General features: G+C 43.7%; 6 non-coding genes across 6 annotated transcripts; 4 read left to right on the forward strand and 2 right to left on the reverse strand.

The window, feature by feature from the left end:
• The first annotated feature begins 3,074 nt into the window (after window positions 1-3,074).
• TRNAR-ACG (transfer RNA arginine (anticodon ACG)) lies at window positions 3,075-3,147 on the forward strand. Its single transcript has one exon. It is a non-coding gene; the product is annotated as a tRNA-Arg (tRNA).
• A 1,026-nt stretch (window positions 3,148-4,173) lies between these two features.
• Window positions 4,174-4,246, reverse strand: TRNAK-CUU (transfer RNA lysine (anticodon CUU)). Its single transcript has one exon. It is a non-coding gene; the product is annotated as a tRNA-Lys (tRNA).
• Window positions 4,247-6,919: 2,673 nt separating this feature from the next.
• TRNAR-ACG (transfer RNA arginine (anticodon ACG)) lies at window positions 6,920-6,992 on the forward strand. Its single transcript has one exon. It is a non-coding gene; the product is annotated as a tRNA-Arg (tRNA).
• Window positions 6,993-8,016: 1,024 nt separating this feature from the next.
• On the reverse strand, window positions 8,017-8,089 carry TRNAK-CUU (transfer RNA lysine (anticodon CUU)). The gene has a single exon. It is a non-coding gene; the product is annotated as a tRNA-Lys (tRNA).
• Window positions 8,090-11,526: 3,437 nt separating this feature from the next.
• Window positions 11,527-11,599, forward strand: TRNAR-ACG (transfer RNA arginine (anticodon ACG)). The gene has a single exon. It is a non-coding gene; the product is annotated as a tRNA-Arg (tRNA).
• Window positions 11,600-20,911: 9,312 nt separating this feature from the next.
• TRNAR-ACG (transfer RNA arginine (anticodon ACG)) lies at window positions 20,912-20,984 on the forward strand. The gene has a single exon. It is a non-coding gene; the product is annotated as a tRNA-Arg (tRNA).
• The last annotated feature ends 256 nt before the right edge of the window (window positions 20,985-21,240 follow it).

Here is a 21,240-nt window from a genome sequence, read left to right on the forward strand (position 1 = left end):
GAGAATAGAGGCCTAGTCTTCTAACAATGATCACAGAAGACTGTCAGTGCGCCCACGCTCACACACACTGGTTTTGGTAAACAATTATGTCATTAAAATCACTTTGAAAATCGTCAACGCTCAGCTGAGAACAAATATTAATTATATAATTTTACCGATCAGTAGCACTGAACACAGTGTACTCTAATTGATTATTATCATATAGTTTGACGGGTATCTTACTTTTTCATTCTTTCTTAGTCCACTAACCGCCCAGGCTAAGTTTTTTTTCCGCATGCTCAGAGTGACACTTTGCTGAACAGGTCTCTTTTGGGGATGGGAAGATGGTAGTGGACAAGTGGTTATCAGGTCAAATCATATTCGCATCGACGGGCTTAAAATGCTCTACCGACTGAGCTAGCCGGGCGATGTTGTCCAAAGTAAATGGCGGCGACATACTTACCTACAACTAAGTTGCGGGGATAAAGGGAAAGTTCTCTCGGCTGGTTGATCTGAGCTGACCCGGTGCCAACTCATTTCGTCTCTTCCTCTGAAAAAACAGCAGGTTTGGGTTACCCATCCAAGTGGTGGAGATACAGAGGAATACAAGTGAATGGATAAACAGAATGGCCACCCCTGTGGTGTAGTGGTTAGTGTGATTAGCTGTGGTCCGGATTCGATTCCCGGCTCTGCCACGAGGGTTGGAACGGGGCCACACAGCCTCTGGAGGTCAACTGAGTAGAGGTGGGTTCGATTCCCACTTCAGCTACCCAGGAAGTGGTTTTCCGTTGTTTCCAACTTCTCCTTCATTTAAATTCTGGGAGGGTACCAAACTTGGCTACGGCTGTTTCCTACCCTCTTCCTTAACTATCAATTCCAGCCCACCCGTCCCTCACAAGGTTCCTTGTTCAGCATTGCAGGTGAGGCCTCAGAGGCGAGATACTGATCCTCTACGCTAGTTGTATCCCAGAAAAAACAACTCACGATCCAGAACACTTCCCTTGAGGCGGCAGAGGTGGAATCAATTGCTGAGTCCGAAAAAAGAGAGTGTATCAGGTAGCGTTTCTGAAATAAAAATTATTACAGACTCGGAACATATGCTGCTCTCAATTTGAGAAGGATATCAATATTTTTCTCCGCCATTGTTGCAGCTATGCAAGAGACTATCCTCATTTTCTCCCTATTGAAATTCTGTTAAAAAGAGAACAATAAAACTTTGATTCCACCTATCAATACATTAAAAGCAATTATAAATTTAGGATCTCATCCTTATTTTATTGCATAGTTGTTAAAACATATGACAGCCAGGGGCGTACAGGCGCGCGGCTGTGAGCTTGCATCAGGGAGATAGTAGGTTCGAATGCCACTATCGCCAGCCCTGATTTTTTTTTAGTTGTTTTACGTTGCACAGACACGGATAGGTCCTACGGCGACGATGGGACAGGAAAGGGCTAAGAGTGGGAAGGAATCGGCCGTGGCCTTAATTAAGGTACAGCCCCAGCATTTGCCTGGTGGGAAAATGGGAAACCACGGAAAACCATTTTCAGGGCTGCCGACAGTGGGGTACGAACCAGCCAGGAAATTGGTTCTCCGTTGGTTCCCATTTTCACACCAGGCAAATGCTGGGTCTGTACCTTATTCAAGGCCACTGCCGCTTCCATCCCACTCCTAGGCCTTTCCTATCCCATCGTCGCCATAATACCCATCTGTTTTGGAGCGACATAAAGCCCCTACCAAAAAAAAAAGAGATAACATATGACAAGTTTCTTACATATTTTGAACATCTTCAGCTAAAAATATTCTTACAATTTTAAATTGATAAGATTGTTCTAGAACTTGGACTTAATGGTTTCCAATTAACAAACTTATCCATAATAAACTTTAAACATAAACTTTAAATATAAAGCGCACCGTATATATATTACGTCGTCTTAATGAAAATACTATTACTATTTATTGAGTTTGAGACTTTCAAAAAAATACCTTATTCTAACATTCTAATAGTTATTGTTACAGCTGTCTCATATTTTGGAAAATGATCCTTCGTTTAAGGTCTGTTGGGGGGTTGAAATAAGGGTTGCGAATTTTCTGCCGAATCGGATACATCTTCTGCATCGGAACTCACTTGTTCTTGTTTTTCACAATAGTCAGGCTACACACGAGACTAGCACTTAATTCTTTTTACCTCCCTTTCTTTGGCATTCTCTGACTTCTTGCACTGTTATTAAAAATAATATTCCTTACGTTTGGCACATGGCAATTTCATATGTGGAGCAGGGTTAGATTTCATCTCTCTTCTGCGGACTAACTGATGTAAATCTGACTTCAGTCTTCCGGCTATATCAGTCGGCAGAGCATGAGACTCTTAATGTCAGAGTTGTGGATTCGAGCCGCACGTTGGGCGGGAATTTATCTCCCTCTGTGGTGTATAGGTTAGTGTGATTAGCTGCCACCCCCGGGGGCCCTGGTTCGATTCCCTGCTCTGTCACGAAATTTGAAAAGTGGTGCGAGCGTAGGAACGGGGTCTAGTTAGCCTCGGGAGGTCACGTGTGTAGAGGTGGGTCCGATTCCAACCTCAGCCATCTTTGATTTGGTATACCGTGATTACTCACTCTTTTTTCAGGCAAAAGCCGGGATGGTGCCTAACTTGAGGCCACGACTGCTTCCTTCCCTCTTCCTTGTACATCCCTTCCAATCTTCCCACTCCCTCACAAGGCCCCTATTCAGTATAGCAGGTGAGGCTGCCTGGGTGAGGTACTAGTCATTCTTCCAAGTTGTATCCCCCGACCAAATATCTCACGCTCCAGGACACTGCCCTTGTGGCTGTAGACGTGGGATCCCGCGCTGAGTCCGAGGGAAAAACAAACCCTGGAGGGTAACGGGAATAAGAAAGGAAATAAATAAATGATAGTTGACCTGATGCGAAAGATGATATCCTGGATACTCCCTCACGTTTAAAATCAAGTGTCATATCTGAACATACCGTGTCTCTCAGCCTACATATGTAAATGTACAGACCCAATTCTATCACACGAAATAATCAGGAAACCCTCCTCACCAAATATATCATTACCATGGTAAAGACCGTTGCGACAGGCCCTGTGGCGCAATGGATAACGCGTCTGACTACGGATCAGAAGATTCCAGGTTCGAATCCTGGCAGGGTCGTTAAACCTTTATTTCTAAAACCCCTTGGGACTTACATCCTGGCTTATTACATTTCTGGCACTCAGATTCAGGACATGACTTCAGTTCACCTCTTTTGGAAGTGGAAATATTTTGTAACGAGACCTTAACTTCTAAATTTCCGGCGTAGTGGTGGCAGGATTTGAAGCTAATCATGTTCTCTTACTACCGAGGCTACAGATAATCTTTATACTCCATTTCTCCTAGTGCATTTCTGATCAGTACGAAGATGGCAGAAGGGTGAAATCGACTCATTAATGATTTGCCACTCACTGCAGGAATCGAAGAGAGAAAAGGAAATGTTCTAAACGATCGAATATTTAGGGTATGGACGGAGGAGGGGATAATAACATGAGGTACGGTAAAATTAAATACTGCTAAGAGATCGCTTAGTAGCATTCTGGTCAGAAGATAACAAAAGTTAACGAAGGGACGTCGAGTGCTCAGGATAACATGGCGATTCTATTACAAATTCTTGAAGAGAACGTCAGAAGTTCCTAGGACTCAGCTATCAACACATTGGACTCACAGGTTTTGAACAGGTTGGGAAGTTCTTCAGATAGGTGCAGGGTTAGGTGGCTCAGAGAATAGAGGCCTAGGCTTCTAACAATGGACACAGAAGTCTGTCAGTGCGCCCACGCTCACACACACTGCTTTTGGTAAAAAATTATGTCATTAAAAACACTTTGAAAATATCTCGTAATCGTCAACGCTCAGCTGAGAACAAATATTTTACCGATCAGTATCACTGAACACAGTGTACTCTAATTGATTATTATCATATAGTTTGACGGGTATCTTACTTTTTCATTCTTCCTTAGTCCGCTAACCGCCCAGGCTTAGTTTTTTTTTCCGCATGCTCAGAGGTATTCCGACACTAGTACCTCAAGGGCAGTGTCCTGGAGAGTGACACTTTGCTGAACAGGTCCCTTTTGGGGATGGGAAGATGGTAGTGGACAAGTGGTTATCAGGTCAAATCATATTCGCATCGACGGGCTTAAAAATTGCCGCCCAACGTGGGGCTCGAATCCACGACCCTGAGATTAAGAGTCTCATGCTCTACCGACTGAGCTAGCCGGGCGATGTTGTCCAAATCAAATGACGGCGGCATACTTATCTACAACTAAGTTGCGGGGATAAAGGGAAAGTTCTCTCGGCTGGTTGGTCTGAGCTGACCCGGTGCCAACTCATTTCGTCTCTTCCTTTGATAAACAGCAGGTTTGGGTTACCCATCCAAGTGGTGGAGATACAGAGGAATACAAGTGAATGGATAAACAGAATGGCCACCCCTGTGGTGTAGTGGTTAGTGTGATTAGCTGTGGTCCGGATTCGATTCCCGGCTCTGCCACGAGGGTTGGAACGGGGCCACACAGCCTCTGGAGGTCAACTGAGTAGAGGTGGGTTCGATTCCCACTTCAGCTACCCAGGAAGTGGTTTTCCGTTGTTTCCAACTTCTCCTTCATTTAAATTCTGGGAGGGTACCAAACTTGGCTACGGCTGTTTCCTACCCTCTTCCTTAAATATCAATTCCAGCCCACCCGTCCCTCACAAGGTCCCTTGTTCAGCATTGCAGGTGAGGCCTCAGAGGGGAGATACTGATCCTCTACGCTAGTTGTATCCCAGAAGAAACAACTCACGATCCAGAACACTTCCCTTGAGGCGGCAGAGGTGGAATCAATTGCTGAGTCCGAAAAAAGAGAGTGTATCAGGTAGCGTTTCTGAAATAAAAATTATTACAGACTCGGAACATATGCTGCTCTCAATTAATTTGAGAAATAAATCAATATTTTTCTCCGCCATTGTTGCAGCTATGCAAGAGACTATCCTCATTTTCTCCCTATTGAAATTCTGTTAAAAAGAGAACAATAAAACTTTGATTCCACCTATCAATACATTAAAAGCAATTATAAATTTAGGATCTCATCCTTATTTTATTGCATAGTTGTTAAAACATATGACAGCCAGGGGCGTAGAGGCGCGCGGCTGTGAGCTTGCATCAGGGAGATAGTAGGTTCGAATGCCACTATCGCCAGCCCTGTTTTAATTTTTAGTTGTTTTACGTCGCACAGACACGGATAGGTCTTACGGCGACGATGGGACAGGAAAGGGCTAAGAGTGGGAAGGAATCGGACGTGGCCTTAATTAAGGTACAGACCCAGCATTTGCCTGGTGGGAAAATGGGAAACCACGGAAAACCATTTTCAGGGCTGCCGAAAGTGGGGTACGAACAGCCCAGGAAATTGGTTTTCCGTTGGTTCCCATTTTCACACCAGGCAAATGCTGGGTCTGTACCTTATTCAAGGCCACTGCCGCTTCCATCCCACTCCTAGGCCTTTCCTATCCCATCGTCGCCATAATACCCATCTGTTTTGGAGCGACATAAAGCCCCTACCAAAAAAAAAAAGAGATAACATATGACAAGTTTCTATCATATTTTGAACATCTTCAGCTAAAAATATTCTTACAATTTTAAATTGATAAGATTGTTCTAGAAATTGGACTTAATGGTTTCCAATTAACAAACTTATCCATAATAAACTTTAAACATAAACTTTAAATATAAAGCGCACCGTATATATATTACGTCTTCATAATGAAAATACTATTACTATTTATTGAGTTTGAGACTTTCAAAAATATACCTTATTCTAACATTCTAATAGTTATTGTTACAGCTGTCTCATATTTTGGAAAATGATCCTTCGTTTAAGGTCTGTTGGGGGGTTGAAATAAGGGTTGCGAATTTTCTGCCGAATCGGATACATCTTCTGCATCGGAACTCACTTGTTCTTGTTTTTCACAATAGTCAGGCTACACACGAGACTAGCACTTAATTCTTTTTACCTCCCTTTCTTTGGCATTCTCTGACTTCTTGCACTGTTATTAAAAATAATATTCCTTACGTTTGGCACATGGCAATGTCATATGTGGAGCAGGGATAGATTTCAGCTCTCTTCTGCGGACTAACTGATGTAAATCTGACTTCAGTCTTCCGGCTATATCAGTCGGCAGAGCATGAGACACTTAATGTCAGAGTTGTGGATTCGAGCCGCACGTTGGGCGGGAATTTGTCTGCCTCTGTGGTGTATTGGATAGTGTGATTAGCTGCCACCCCCGGAGGCCCTGGTTCGATTCCCTGCTCTCTCACGAAATTTGAAAAGTGGTGCGAGCGTAGGAACGGGGTCTAGTTAGCCTCGGGAGGTCACGTGTGTAGAGGTGGGTCCGATTCCAACCTCAGCCATCTTTCATTTGGTATACCGTGATTACTCACTCTTTTTTCAGGCAAAAGCCGGGATGGTGCCTAACTTGAGGCCACGACTTCTTCCTTCCCTCTTCCTTGTACATCCCTTCCAATCTTCCCATTCCCTCACAAGGCCCCTATTCAGTATAGCAGGTGAGGCTGCCTGGGTGAGGTGCTAGTCATTCTCCGAAGTTGTATCCCCCGACCAAATATCTCACGCTCCAGGACACTGCCCTTGTGGCTGTAGACGTGGGATCCCGCGCTGAGTCCGAGGGAAAAACAAACCCTGGAGGGTAACGGGAATAAGAAAGGAAATAAATAAATGATAGTTGACCTGATGCGAAAGATGATATCCTGGATACTCCCTCACGTTTAAAATCAAGTGTCATATCTGAACATACCGTGTCTCTCAGCCTACATATGTAAATGTACAGACCCAATTCAATCACACGAAATAATCAGGAAACCCTCCTCACCAATTATATCATTACCATGGTAAAAACCGTTGCGACAGGCCCTGTGGCGCAATGGATAACGCGTCTGACTACGGATCAGAAGATTCCAGGTTCGGATCCTGGCAGGGTCGTTACACTTTTATTTCTACAACCCCTTGAGACTTACATCCTGGCTTATACATTTCAGGCACTCAGATTATAGACATGACTTCAGTTCACCTCTTCCGGAAGTGGAAATATTTTGTAACGAGACCTTAACTTCTAAATTTCCGGCGTAGTGTTGGCAGGATTTGAAGCTAATCATGTTCTCTTACTACCGAGGCTACAGATAATCTTTATACTCCATTTCTCCTAGTGCATTTCTGATCAGTACGAAGATGGCAGAAGGGTGAAATCGACTCATTAATGATTTGCCACTCACTGCAGGAATCGAAGAGAGAAAAGGAAATGTTCTAAACCATCGAATATTTAGGGTATGGACGGAGGAGGGGATAATAACATGAGGTACGGTAAAATTAAATACTGCTAAGAGATCGCTTAGTAGCATTCTGGTCAGAAGATAACAAAAGTTAACGAAGGGACGTCGAGTGCTCAAGATAACATGGCGATTCTATTACAAATTCTTGAAGAGAACGTCAGAAGTTCTTAGGACTCAGCTATCAAGACATTGGACTCACAGGTTTTGAACAGGTTGGGAAGTTCTTCAGATAGGGGCAGGGTTAGGTGGCTCAGAGAATAGAGGCCTAGGCTTCTAACAATGGACACAGAAGTCTGTCAGTGCGCCCACGCTCACACACACTGCTTTTGGTAAAAAAATATGTCATTAAAAACACTTTGAAAATATCTCGTAATCGTCAACGCTCAGCTGAGAACAAATATTTTACCGATCAGTATCACTGAACACAGTGTACTCTAATTGATTATTATCATATAGTTTGACGGGTATCTTACTTTTTCATTCTTTCCTAGTCCGCTAACCGCCCAGGCTTAGTTTTTTTTCCGCATGCTCAGAGGTATTCCGACACTAGTACCTCAAAGGCAGTGTCCTGGAGAGTGACAATTTGCTGAACAGGTCTCTTTTGTGGATGGGAAGATGGTAGTGGACAAGTGGTTATCAGGTCAAATCATATTCTCATCGACGGGCTTAAAAATTCCCGCCCAACGTGGGGCTCGAACCCACGACCCTGAGATTAAGAGTCTCATGCTCTACCGACTGAGCTAGCCGGGCGATGTTATCTAAATTAAATGACGGCGGCATACTTATCTACAACTAAGTTGCGGGGATAAAGGGAAAGTTCTCTCGGCTGGTTGGTCTGAGCTGACCCGGTGCTAACTCATTTCGTCTCTTCCTCTGATAAACAGCAGGCTTGGGTTACCCATCCAAGTGGTGGAGATACAGAGGAATACAAGTGAATGGATAAACAGAATGGCCACCCCTGTGGTGTAGTGGTTAGTGTGATTAGCTGTGGTCCGGATTCGATTCCCGGCTCTGCCACGAGGGTTGGAACGGGGCCACACAGCCTCTGGAGGTCAACTGAGTAGAGGTGGGTTCGATTCCCACTTCAGCTACCCAGGAAGTGGTTTTCCGTTGTTTCAAACTTCTCCTTCATTTAAATTCTGGGAGGGTACCAAACTTGGCTACGGCTGTTTCCTACCCTCTTCCTTAACTATCAATTCCAGCCCACCCGTCCCTCACCAGGTCCCTTGTTCAGCATTGCAGGTGAGGCCTCAGAGGCGAGATACTGATCCTCTACGCTAGTTGTATACCAGAAAAAACAACTCACGATCCAGAACACTTCCCTTGAGGCGGCAGAGGTGGAATCAATTGCTGAGTCCGAAAAAAGAGAGTGTATCAGGTAGCGTTTCTGAAATAAAAATTATTACAGACTCGGAACATATGCTGCTCTCAATTTGAGAAGGAAATCAATATTTTTCTCCGCCATTGTTGCAGCTATGCAAGAGACTATCCTCATTTTCTCCCTATTGAAATTCTGTTAAAAAGAGAACAATAAAACTTTGATTCCACATATCAATACATTAAAAGCAATTATAAATTTAGGATCTCATCCTTATTTTATTGCATTGTTGTTCAAACATATGACAGCCAGGGGCGTAGAGGCGCGCAGCTGTGAGATTGCATCAGGGGGATAGTAGGTTCGAATGCCACTATCGCCAGCCCTGATTTTTCTTTTTTGTTGTTTTACGTTGCACAGACACGGATAGGTCTTACGGCGACGATGGGACAGGAAAGTGCTAAGAGTGGGAAGGAATCGGCCGTGGCCTTAGTTAAGGTACAGACTAAGCATTTGCCTGGTGGGAAAATGGGAAACCACGGAAAACCATTTTCAGGGCTGCCGACAGTGGGGTACGAACCAGCCAGGAAATTGGTTTTCCGTTGGTTCCCATTTTTACACCAGGCAAATGCTGGGTCTGTACCTTATTCAAGGCCACTGCCGCTTCCATGCCACTCCTAGGCCTTTCCTATCCCATCGTCGCCATAATACCCATCTGTTTTGGAGCGACATAAAGCCCCTACCAAAAAAAAAAAGAGATAATATATGACAAATTTCTGTCATATTTTGAACATCTTCAGCTAAAAATATTCTTACAATTTTAAATTGATAAGATTGTTCTAGAACTTGGACTTAATGGTTTCCAATTAACAAACTTATCCATAATAAACTTTAAACATAAACTTTAAATATAAAGCGCACCGTATATGTATTACGTCGTCTTAATGAAAATACTATTACTATTTATTGAGTTTGAGACTTTCAAAAAAATACCTTATTCTAACATTCTAATAGTTATTGTTACAGTTGTCTCATATTTTGGAAAATGATCCTTCGTTTAGGTCCGTTGGGGGCTGAAATAAGGGTTGCGAATTTTCTGCCGAATCCGATACATCTTCTGCATCGGAACTCACTCGTTCTTGTTTTTCACAATAGTCAGGCTACACACGAGACTAGCACTTAATTCTTTTTACCTCCCTTTCTTTGGCATTCTCTGACTTCTTGCACTGTTATTAAAAATAATATTCCTTACGTTTGGCACATGGCAATTTCATATGTGGAGCAGGGTTAGATTTCAGCTCTCTTCTGCGGACTAACTGATGTAAATCTGACTTCAGTGTTCCGGCTATATCAGTCGGCAGAGCATGAGACTCTTAATGTCAGAGTTGTGGATTCGAGCCGCTCGTTGGGCGGGAATTTGTCTGCTTCTGTGGTGTATTGGTTAGTGTGATTAGCTGCCAACCCCGGAGGCCCTGGTTCGATTCCCTGCTCTGTCACGAAATTTGAAAAGTGGTGCGAGCGTAGGAACGGGGTCTAGTTAGCCTCGGGAGGTCACGTGTGTAGAGGTGGGTCCGATTCCAACCTCAGCCATCTTTGATTTGGTACACCGTGATTACTCACTCTTTTTTCAGGCAAAAGCCGGGATGGTGCCTAACTTGAGGCCACGACTGCTTCCTTCCCTCTTCCTTGTACATCCCTTCCAATCTTCCCACTCCCTCACAAGGCCCCTATTCAGTATAGCAGGTGAGGCCGCCTGGGTGAGGTACTAGTCATTCTCCCAAGTTGTATCCCCCGACCAAATATCTCACGCTCCAGGACACTGCCCTTGTGGCTGTAGACGTGGGATCCCGCGCTGAGTCCGAGGGAAAAACAAACCCTGGAGCGTAACGGGAATAACAAAGGAAATAAATAAATGATAGTTGACCTGATGCGAAAGATAATATCCTGGATACTCCCTCACGTTTAAAATTAAGTGTCATATCTGAACATACCGTGTCTCTCAGCCTACATATGTGAATGTACAGACCCAATTGAATCACACGAAATAATCAGAAACCCTCCTCACCAAATATATCATTACTAGGGCCCGGATTCATATGCACTAAAATCTCCGAAAATATGCATGCTCATATGCACTAAAAATGTTATAAATATGCATGAAAATATGCACTAAAAATAAAACAAAACACGCTTACCAGACGCATTATTTAATTTTAACTCGGTGTTAAATTGATAAAATATGTTTCATTCCTTGCAAAATGATGTATGTGAGTAAGTTTCAACAGTTTTTCAAAGTTTTCAGGCGTCAATAAGTTTCTGTTGTCGGCCAGAATTAATTGATAGGCTGAAAATGATCGTTCTACGTCGACGGATGTAAGTGGGTAATACCTGAACACTGGGACTGACTGCTCGGAACATTCTTCTGGCAAAATTTTTAGGCATTTTTTCAGTTTAATCTGGTGAAACACTGCAGTAGACGAAGAGCAAGTTAACAGATGAACGCACTTGTTTAAGCAAATCTTGGGAGGCTACTGTAAGGAGAAGGAAGGAGGAATGTCAGTTAGAAGGAAATAGCTATTGTGAAAAGCGTCATTATCCGTCTACCTGCTTGTATTGATACACAGAAAGCTTTATCCTTGATCAGGGAAGGGTTCTTATGTTGCCAAGGGATGTACAGCATACAGAGTTCATTAGATTTTTCATTTCGTTCAAAAATATTAGATAATCGATCACACATAATAGAAAAATATGCCTTTGTATGCAATAACGCTCAAAATATGCACTAACGTTCAAAATGTGCATTTGCATATGCGCATATGCATTTTTTTAAATCCGGGCCCTAATCATTACCATTGTAAAGACCGTTGCGACAGGCCCTGTGGCGCAATGGATAACGCGTCTGACTACGGATCAGAAGATTCCAGGTTCGAATCCTGGCAGGGTCGTTGCACTTTTATTTCTACAACCCCTTGAGACTTACATCCTGGCTTATACATTTCTGGCACTCAGATTATAGACATGACTTCAGTTCACCTCTTCCGGAAGTGGAAATATTTTGCAACGAGACCTTAACTTCTAAATTTCCGGCGTAGTGGTGGCAGGATTTGAAGCTAATCATGTTCTCTTACTACCGAGGCTACAGATAATCTTTATACTCCATTTCTCCTAGTGCATTTCTGATCAGTACGAAGATGGCAGAAGGGTGAAATCGACTCATTAACCCTAGAACTGCCAAACGTCGCGCTTGCGACTCAATAGAGTGTCACTAGAATGCCAACGTCGCACGCGCGACGCATAGTACATGCATTCGCTCAATCAGTCATAACATCATTTATCGTTCACTTACGTTATTTTAATAAGTAAGACATTGAAGAGGAAGCTTCAAGTCTTTCATCACACATTCCTCACTAGCCGGAAGTGACTCAGTCAAGGTCAGGGTAGGTATAAATGCAGCTACTCTTTCCTGATCTCCCTGGCGTCTCAGTTGCTATGTAACTTTGCACTCGCTCGCTGTTCCTGTGAGTTTCTGTGAATATCTTTCGTTATCTTTCAACAGATTGAGTTTATTATTAAATTGTTTCTTTTGAAGTGTAAACTTTCATCCTGGATGATGAGCTACGTGATTCAAGTGATATTCCCAAAGTTCTTGAAGATGATTGGGATGCTTCCTCTTCCAGCGATATATTTTCTTTAGCTGATGATTCTTCTGAGAGCGGAGAAGAATATATTCCAGAATCTGAAGTTGAAAGTGATTCCGATGAAGAGAGCAGGCCTGCCGACTTTTCATTGGATGCTACTGTTTTCGTAACACCAAAGTGGTGCAGGGTTTATCCACCCGAACCGGAGTTCGATGTTTCCGGGAAGTTCCGCGAAAGGGATCCTCGCATTTTGATCTATCCGCCCCGAAACAGTCCACCTATTACGTATTTATACTTGTTCTTTACGGATTTGATTTTGAAGCTCTTGGTAAAAGAAAGTAATGACTATGCGGCGAAAAAAAAACCTAAAAGACGTTCTGGAGAAATGTAGGCCTCTTCACGTATGCGAACCTGGTTTGATGAAACTGTCTCCGAAATTAAACAGTAAATTGCCATTTTAATAAATATGGGGTGCACCGTGAATGCTATCATAAACTGCAGCATTTCTGGAGGCCTCTGAGGCACGGCAGGAAAAGAAAACTCTCCGAGAATGACTCCCAGTAATGCTCGGCGGCTGGCGGAACTGTGTGCAGCTCGGAAATTTTAATCATTTTGCGATTTTATTTTATTTTTACTTTTGGGAACTTAATACTTTTAAAAACTAGACGAAATTTGGCATGTTTTGTATATAGTGATTTTTGAAATGAGTGGTTATTTATTAATAATGGTGAACTTGAAAATAGGAAAAACACTTTTTTTTTTTTAGTTTTCCAAATTTTTGATCGCCTGATACGCACCAGATATGCAAGTAAATGATCTAATACTTATGTAAGTATCTTAAATAAAGCTTTCTGAGTAATATGGTGTGCCGCATTCCTAAAGTTTCTGCACTGAACATGCTTAAATTTGTTAAAAACATAAATGTGTAATACATGCGAAAATGGCCTGGCATTTAGGGAAAAACACTCGGCACTTCTAGGGTTAATGATTTGCCACTCACTGCAGGAATCGAAGAGAGAAAAGGAAATGTTCTAAACGATCGAATATTTAGGGTATGGACGGAGGAGGGGATAATAACATGAGGTACGGTAAAATTAAATACTGCTAAGAGATCGCTTAGTAGCATTCTGGTCAGAAGATAACAAAAGTTAACGAAGGGACGTCGAGTGCTCAGGATAACATGGCGATTCTATTACAAATTACTGAGCTATCAAGACATTGGACTCACAGGTTTTGAACAGGTTGGGAAGTTCTTCAGATAGGTGCAGGGTTAGGTGGCTGAGAGAATAGAGGCCTAGGCTTCTAACAATGGACACAGAAGTCTGTCAGTGCGCCCACGCTCTCACACACTGCTTTTGGTAAAAAATTATGTCATTAAAAACACTTTGAAAATATCTCGTAATCGTCAACGCTCAGCTGAGAACAAATATTTTACCGATCAGTATCACTGAACACAGTGTACTCTAATTGATTATTATCATATAGTTTGACGGGTATCTTACTTTTTCATTCTTTCTTAGTCCGCTAACCGCCCAGGCTTAGTTTTTTTCCCGCATGCTCAGAGGTATTCCGACACTAGTACCTCAAGGGCAGTGTCCCGGAGAGTGACACTTTGCTGAACAGGTCTCTTTTGGGGATGGGAAGATGGTAGTGGACAAGTGGTTATCAGGTCAAATCATATTCGCATCGACGGGCTTAAAAATTCCCGCCCAACGTGGGGCGCTAACCCACGACCCTGAGATTAAGAGTCTCATGCTCTACCGACTGAGCTAGCCGGGCGTTGTTGTCTAAATTAAATGACAGCGGTATACTTATATACAACTAAGTTGCGGAGATAAAGGGAAAGATATCTCGGCTGGTTGGTCTGAGCTGACTCGGTGCCAACTCATTTCGTCTCTTCCTCTGATAAACAGCAGGTTTGGGTTACCCATCCAAGTGGTGGAGATACAGAGGAATACAAGTGAATGTATAAACAGAATGGCCACCCCTGTGGTGTAGTGGTTAGTGTGATTAGCTGTGGTCCGGATTCCACTCCCGGCTCTGCCACGAGGTTTGGAACGGGGCCACACAGCCTCGGGAGGTCAACTGAGTAGAGGTGGGTTCGATTCCCACTTCAGCTACCCAGGAAGTGGTTTTCCGTTGTTTCCAACTTCTCCTTCATTTAAATTCTGGGAGGGTACCAAACTTGGCTACGGCTGTTTCCTACCCTCTTCCTTAACTATCAATTCCAGCCCACCCGTCCCTCACAAGGTCCCTTGTTCAGCATTGCAGGTGAGGCCTCAGAGGCGAGATACTGTTCCTCTACGCTAGTTGTATCCCAGAAAAAACAACTCACGATCCAGAACACTTCCCTTGAGGCGGCAGAGGTGGAATCAATTGCTGAGTCCGAAAAAAGAGAGTGTATCAGGTAGCGTTTCTGAAATAAAAATTATTACAGACTCGGAACATATGCTGCTCTCAATTTGAGAAGGAAATCGATATTTTTTCTCTGCCATTGTTGCAGCTATGCTAGAGACTATCCTCATTTTCTCCCTATTGAAATTCTGTTAAAAAGAGAACAATAAAACTTTGATTCCTCCTATTCAATACATTAAAAGCAATTATAAATTTAGGATCTCATCCTTATTTTATTGCTTAGTTGTTCAAACATATGACAGCCAGGCGCGTAGAGGCGCGCGGCTGTGAGCTTGCATCAGGGAGATAGTAGGTTCGAATGCCACTATCGCCAGCCCTGAATTATTTTTTTTTTTGCTAGTTGTTTTACGTTGCACAGACACGGATAGGTCTCACGGCGACGATGGGACAGGAAAGGGCTAGGAGTGGGAAGGAAGCGGCAGTGGCCTTAAATAAGGTACAGCGCAGCATTTGCCTGGTGTGAAAATGGGAACCAACGGAAAACCAATTTCAGGGCTGGTTCGTACCCCACTGTCGGCAGCCCTGAAAATGGTTTTCCGTTGGTTCCCATTTTCACACCAGGCAAATGCTGCGCTGTACCTTATTTAAGGCCACTGCCGCTTCCTTCCAACTCCTAGGCCTTTCCTATCCCATCGTCATCATAATACCCATCTGTTTTGGTGCGACGTAAAGCCCCTACCAAAAAAAAAACATGTGACGAGCTTCTATCATATTTTGAACATTTACGCTAAAAATATTCTTACAAGTTTGAACTGATAAGATTGTTCTAGAACTTGGACTTAATGGTTTCCAATTAACAAACTTATCCATAATAAAATTTAAACACCTCTTAAATATGAAGCGTACCGTATATATATTACGTCGTCTTAATGAAAATACTATTACTATTTATTGATTTTGTACTTTCAAAAAAACACCTTATTCGTACATTCTAATAGTTATTATTACAGCTGTTCCATATTTTGGGAAATGATCCTTCGTTTAAGGTCTGTTGGGAGTTTGAAATAACGGTTGCGAATTTTCTGCCGAATCGGAAACATCGTCTGCATCGGAACTCACTTGTTCTTGTTTTTCACAATAGTCAGGCTACACACGAGACTGAGCACTTCTTTCTTTTTACCTCTCTTTCTTTGACTTTCTCTGACTTCTTGCACTGTTATTAAAAATAATATTCCTTACGTTTGGCACATGGCAATTTCATATGTGGAACAGAGTTAGATTTCAGCTTTCTTCTGCGGACTAACTGAAGTAAATCTGACTTCAGTGGTTCGGCTATATCAGTCGGCAGAGCATGAGACTCTTAATGTCAGAGTTGTGGATTCGAGCCGCACGTTGGGCGGGAATTTGTCTGCCTCTATGGTGTATTGGTTAGTGTGATTAGCTGCCACCCCCGGAGGCCCTGGTTCGATTCCCTGCTCTGTCACGAAATTTGAAAACTGGTGCGAGCGCTGGAACGGGGTCCTGTTAGCCTGAGGAGGTCACGTGAGTAGAGGTGGGTTCGATTCCAACCTCAGCCATCTTGGATTTGCTATACCGTGGTTACTCACACTTTTTTCAAGCAAAAGCCGGGATGGTGCCTAACTTGAGGCCACGACCGCTTCCTTCACTCTTCCTTGTGCATCCCTTCCAATCTTCCCATTCCCCCACAAGGCCCCTGTTCAGCATAGCAGGTGAGGCCGCCTGGGTGAGGTACTAGTCATTCTCCCAAGTTGTATCCCCCGACCAAATATCTCACGCTCTAGGACACTGCCCTTGTGGCTGTGGACGTGATATGACGCGCTGAGTCCGAGGGAAAAACCAACCGTGGAAGGTAACGGGATGAAGAAAGGAAATAAATAAATAATAGTTGACCTGATGCGAAAAAAGATATCCTTGATACTCGCTCACATTTAAAATCAAGTGTCATATCTGAACATACCGTGTCTCTCAGCTTACATACGTGAATGTACAGGCCCAATTCAATCACATGAAATAATCAGGAAACCCTCCTAAACAAATATATCATTACCATGGTAAAGACGGTACTCGACAGGCCCTGTGGCGCAATGGATAAGGCGTCTGACTACGTATGAGAAGATTCCAGGTTCGAATCCTGGCAGGGTCGTTACGCTTTTATTCCTACAACTCTTTGAGTCTTACATCCTGGCTTCTGGACCTCAGATTCTAGACATGACTTCAGTTCACCTCTTCCGGAAGTGGATATATATTTTAACGAGACCTTAACTTCTGAATTTCCGGCGTAGTGGTGGCCGGATTTGAAGCTAATCATTTTCTCTTACTACCGAGGCTACAGATTATTTTTATACTCCATTTCTCATCATCATCATCTGTTTACCCTCCAGGTTCGGCTTTTCCCTCGGACTCAGCGAGGGATCCCACCTCTACCGCCTCAAGGGCAGTGTCCTGGAGCTTCAGACACTTGGTCGGGGATACAACTGGGGAGAATGACCAGTACCTCGCCCAGGCGGCCTCACCTGCTATGCTGAACAGGCGCCTTGTAGAGGGATGGGAAGATTGGAAGGGATAGGCAAGGGAGAGGGAAGGAAGCGGCCGTGGCCTTAAGTTAGGTACCATCCCGGCATTCGCCTGGAGGAGAAGTGGTAAACCACGGAAAACCACTTCCAGGATGGCTGAGGTGGGAATCGAACCTACCTCTACTCAGTTGACCCCCCGAGGCTGAGTGGACCCCGTTCCAGCCCTCGTACCACTTTTCAAATTTCGTGTCAGAGCCGGGAATCGAACCCGGACCTCCGGGGGTGGCAGCTAATCACACTAACCACTACACCACAGAGCCGGACATACTCCATTTCTCCTAGTGCATTTCTGATCAGTACGGAGATGGCAAAATGGTAAAACAGACTGATTAATGATTTGCCACTCATTGCAGGAATCGAAGAGAGGAAAGGAAATGTTCTAAACCATCGAATATTTAGGGTGTGGACTGAAGAGGGAAAATAACATGAGATATGGTAAAATTAAATACTGTTAAGAGATCGCTTAGTACCATTCTGGTCAGAAGATTAAAAAAAAAAATTAACGAAGGGAGGACGAGTACACAGATAACATGACGATTCTATTACAAATTCGGGAAGAGAACGTCAGAAGTTCCTAGGACTCAGCTATCAAGACATTGGACTCACAGGTTTTGAACAGGTTGGGAAGTTCTTCATATAGGTGCAGGGTTAGGTGGCTCAGAGAGTAGAGGCTTAGTCTTCTAACAATGGACACAGAAGGAAGTCCACGCGCGCGTGCTCTCACACACTGGTTTTGGTCAACGTCAGCTGAGTACAAATATTAATTATATAATTTTACCTATCAGTACCACTGAATACAGTGTACTCTAATTGATTATTATCATACAGTTTGTCGGGTATCTTACTTTTTCATTCTTTCTTAGTCCGCTAACCGCCCAGGGTTAGTTTTTTTTTCCCCCGCAGACTCAGAGGTATCCCAACACTAGCACCTCAACGGCAGTGTCCTGGAGAGTGAGACATTTGGGTCGGAGGTACAACTGAGAAGGAGAACCACTACTCCGCCCAGGTGACTTCATCTGCGTTGCTGAACAGGTCTCTTTTCGGGATGGGAAGATGGGAGTGGACAAGTAGTTATCAGGTGAAATCATATTCGCGTCGACGGGCTTAAAAATTGGCGCCCAACGTGGGGCTCGAACCCACGCACCTGAGATTAAGAGTCTCATCCTCTACCGACTGAGCTAGCCGGGCGATGCACTCGGAACTAAATGACGGCGGCATACTTATCTACAACTAAATTGAGGGGATAAAGGGAAAGTACACTAGGCTGGTTAGTCTGAGCAGACCCGGTGACAACTCATTTCGTCTCTTCCTCTGATAAACAGCAGGTGTGGGTTACCCAACCAAGTGGTGGAGATACAGAGGAATACGAGTGAATGGATAAACAGAATGTACGCCCCTGTGGTGTAGTGGTTAGTGTGTTTAGCTGCCACCACCCGGAGGTCCGGATTCAATTCCTGGCTCTGCCACGAAATTTGAAAAGTGGTACGAGCCTTTGAACGGGGCCACTCAGCCTCGAGAGGTCAACTGAGTAGAGGTGGGTTCGATTCCCACTTCAGGCACCCTGGAGGTGGTTTTCCGTTGTTTCCCACTTCTCCTTCAGGTAAATTCTGGGAGGGTACCAAACTTGGCTACGGCTGTTTTCTGCCCTCTTCCTTAACTATCAATTCCAGCCCACCCGTCCCTCACGAGGTCCCTTGTTCAGCATAGCAGGTGAGGCCTCCGAGGCGAGATACTGGTCCTCTACACTAGTTGTATCCCAGAAAAACAGCTCACGCTCCAGAACACTTGTCTTGAGGCGGTAGAGGTTCAATCATTTGCTGAGTCCGAAAAAAGAGAGTGTATCAGGTAGCGTTTCTGAAATAACAATTATTACAGACTCGGAACATATGCTGCTCACAATTTGAGAAGGAAATCAATATTTTTCTCCGCCATTGTTAGAGCTTTGAAAGAGACTATCCTCATTTTCTCCGTATTGAAATTCTGTTAAAAAGAGAACAATAAAACTTTGATTCCACCTATTCAATACATTAAAAGCAATTATAAATTTAGGATCTCATCCTTATTTTATTGCTTAGTTGTTAAAACAGATGACTGCCAGGCGCGTAGAGGCACGTGGCTGTGAGCTTGCAGCCGGGAGATAGTAGGTTCGAATGTCAATATCGGCAGCCCTGAAGATGGTTTTCCGTGGTTTCCCATTTTCACACCAGGCAAATGCAGGGGCTGTACCTTAATTAAGGCCACTGCCGCTTCCTTCCAACTCCTAGGCCTTTCCTATCCCATCGTCGCCATAAGACCTATGTGTTTTGGTGCGACGTAAAGCCCCTAGCAAAACAAGAAAATCATATGACAATTTTCGTTCATATTTTGAACATCTTCAGCTAAAAATATTCTTACAAGTTTAGATTTTAAGATTGTTCTAGAACTTGGACTTATGGTTTGCCACTAACAAACTTATCCATAATAGACTTTAAAAAACCTCTTAAATATAAAGCGTATATATATTAAGTCGTCTTAATGAAAATTCTATTATTATTCATTTTGAAACTTTCAAAAAAAAAAACCTCATTCTAACATTCTAATAGTTATTATTACAGCTGTTCCATATTTTGGGAAATGATCCTTCGTTTAAGGTCTGTTGGGAGGTTGAAATAAGGGTTGCGAATTTTCTGCCGAATCGGATACATCTTCTGCATCGGAACTCACTTGTTCTTGTTTATCACAATAGTCAGGCTACACACGAGACTGAGCACTTCTTTCTTTTTACCTCTCTTTCTTTGACTTTCTCTGACTTCTTGCACTGTTATTGAAAATAATGTTCTTTCCGTTTAGCACATGGCAATTTCATATGTGGAACAGAGTTAGATTTCAGCTTTCTCCTGCGGTCTAACTGAAGTAAATCTGACTTCAGTCGTCTGGCTATGTCAGTCGGCAGAACACGAGACTCTTAATGTCAGAGTTGTGGGTTCGAGCCGCACGTTAGGCGGGAATTTGTCTGCCTCTGTGGTGTATTGTTTAGTGTGATTAGCTGCCACCCCCGGAAGCCCTGGTTCGATTCCCTGCTCTGTCACGAAATTTGAACAGTGGTGCGAGCGCTGGAACGGGGTCCAGTTAGCCTCGGGAGGTCACGTGAGTAGAGGTGGGTTCGATTCCAACCTCAGCCATCTTGGATTTGCTATACCGTGGTTACTCACACTTTTTTCAAGCAAAAGCCGGGATGGTGCCTAACTTGAGGCCACGGCCGCTTCCTTCACTCTTCCTTGTGCTTCCCTTCCAATCTTCCCATTCCCCCACAAGGCCCCTGTTCAGCATAGCAGGTGAGGCCGCCTGGGTGAGGTACTAGTCATTCTCCCAAGTTGTATCCCCCGACCAAATATCTCACGCTCTAGGACACTGCCCTTGTGGCTGTGGGCGTGGGATCCCGCGCTGAGTCCGAGGGAAAAACCAACCGTGGAGGGTAACGGGATGAAGAAAGGAAATAAATAAATAATAGTTGACCTGATGCGAAAGAAGATATCCTGGATACTCGCTCACATTTAAAATCAAGTGTCATATCTGAACATACCGTGTCTCTCAGCCTACATACGTGAATGTACAGGCCCAATTCAATCACACAAAATAATCAGGAAACCCTCCTAACCAAATATATCATTACCATGGTAAAGACGCGACAGGCCCTGTGGCGCAATGGATAACGCGTCTGACTACGGATCAGAAGATTCCAGGTTCGAATCCTGGCAGGGTCGTTACGCTTTTACTCCTACAACTCCTTGAGTCTTACATCCTGGCTTATACATTTCTGGACCTCAGATTCTAGACATGACTTCAGTTCACCTCTTCCATAAGTGGAAATATATTGTAACGAGACCTTAACTTCTGAATTTCCGGCGTAGTGGTGGTGGCCGGATTTGAAGCTAATCATTTTCTTTTACTACCGAGGCTACAGATTATTTTTATACTCCATTTCTCCTAGTGCATTTCTGATCAGTACGGAGATGGCAA

This window comes from Anabrus simplex, chromosome 3 (genome assembly GCF_040414725.1).
Source record: "Anabrus simplex isolate iqAnaSimp1 chromosome 3, ASM4041472v1, whole genome shotgun sequence".
Lineage (NCBI taxonomy): Eukaryota > Metazoa > Arthropoda > Insecta > Orthoptera > Tettigoniidae > Anabrus > Anabrus simplex.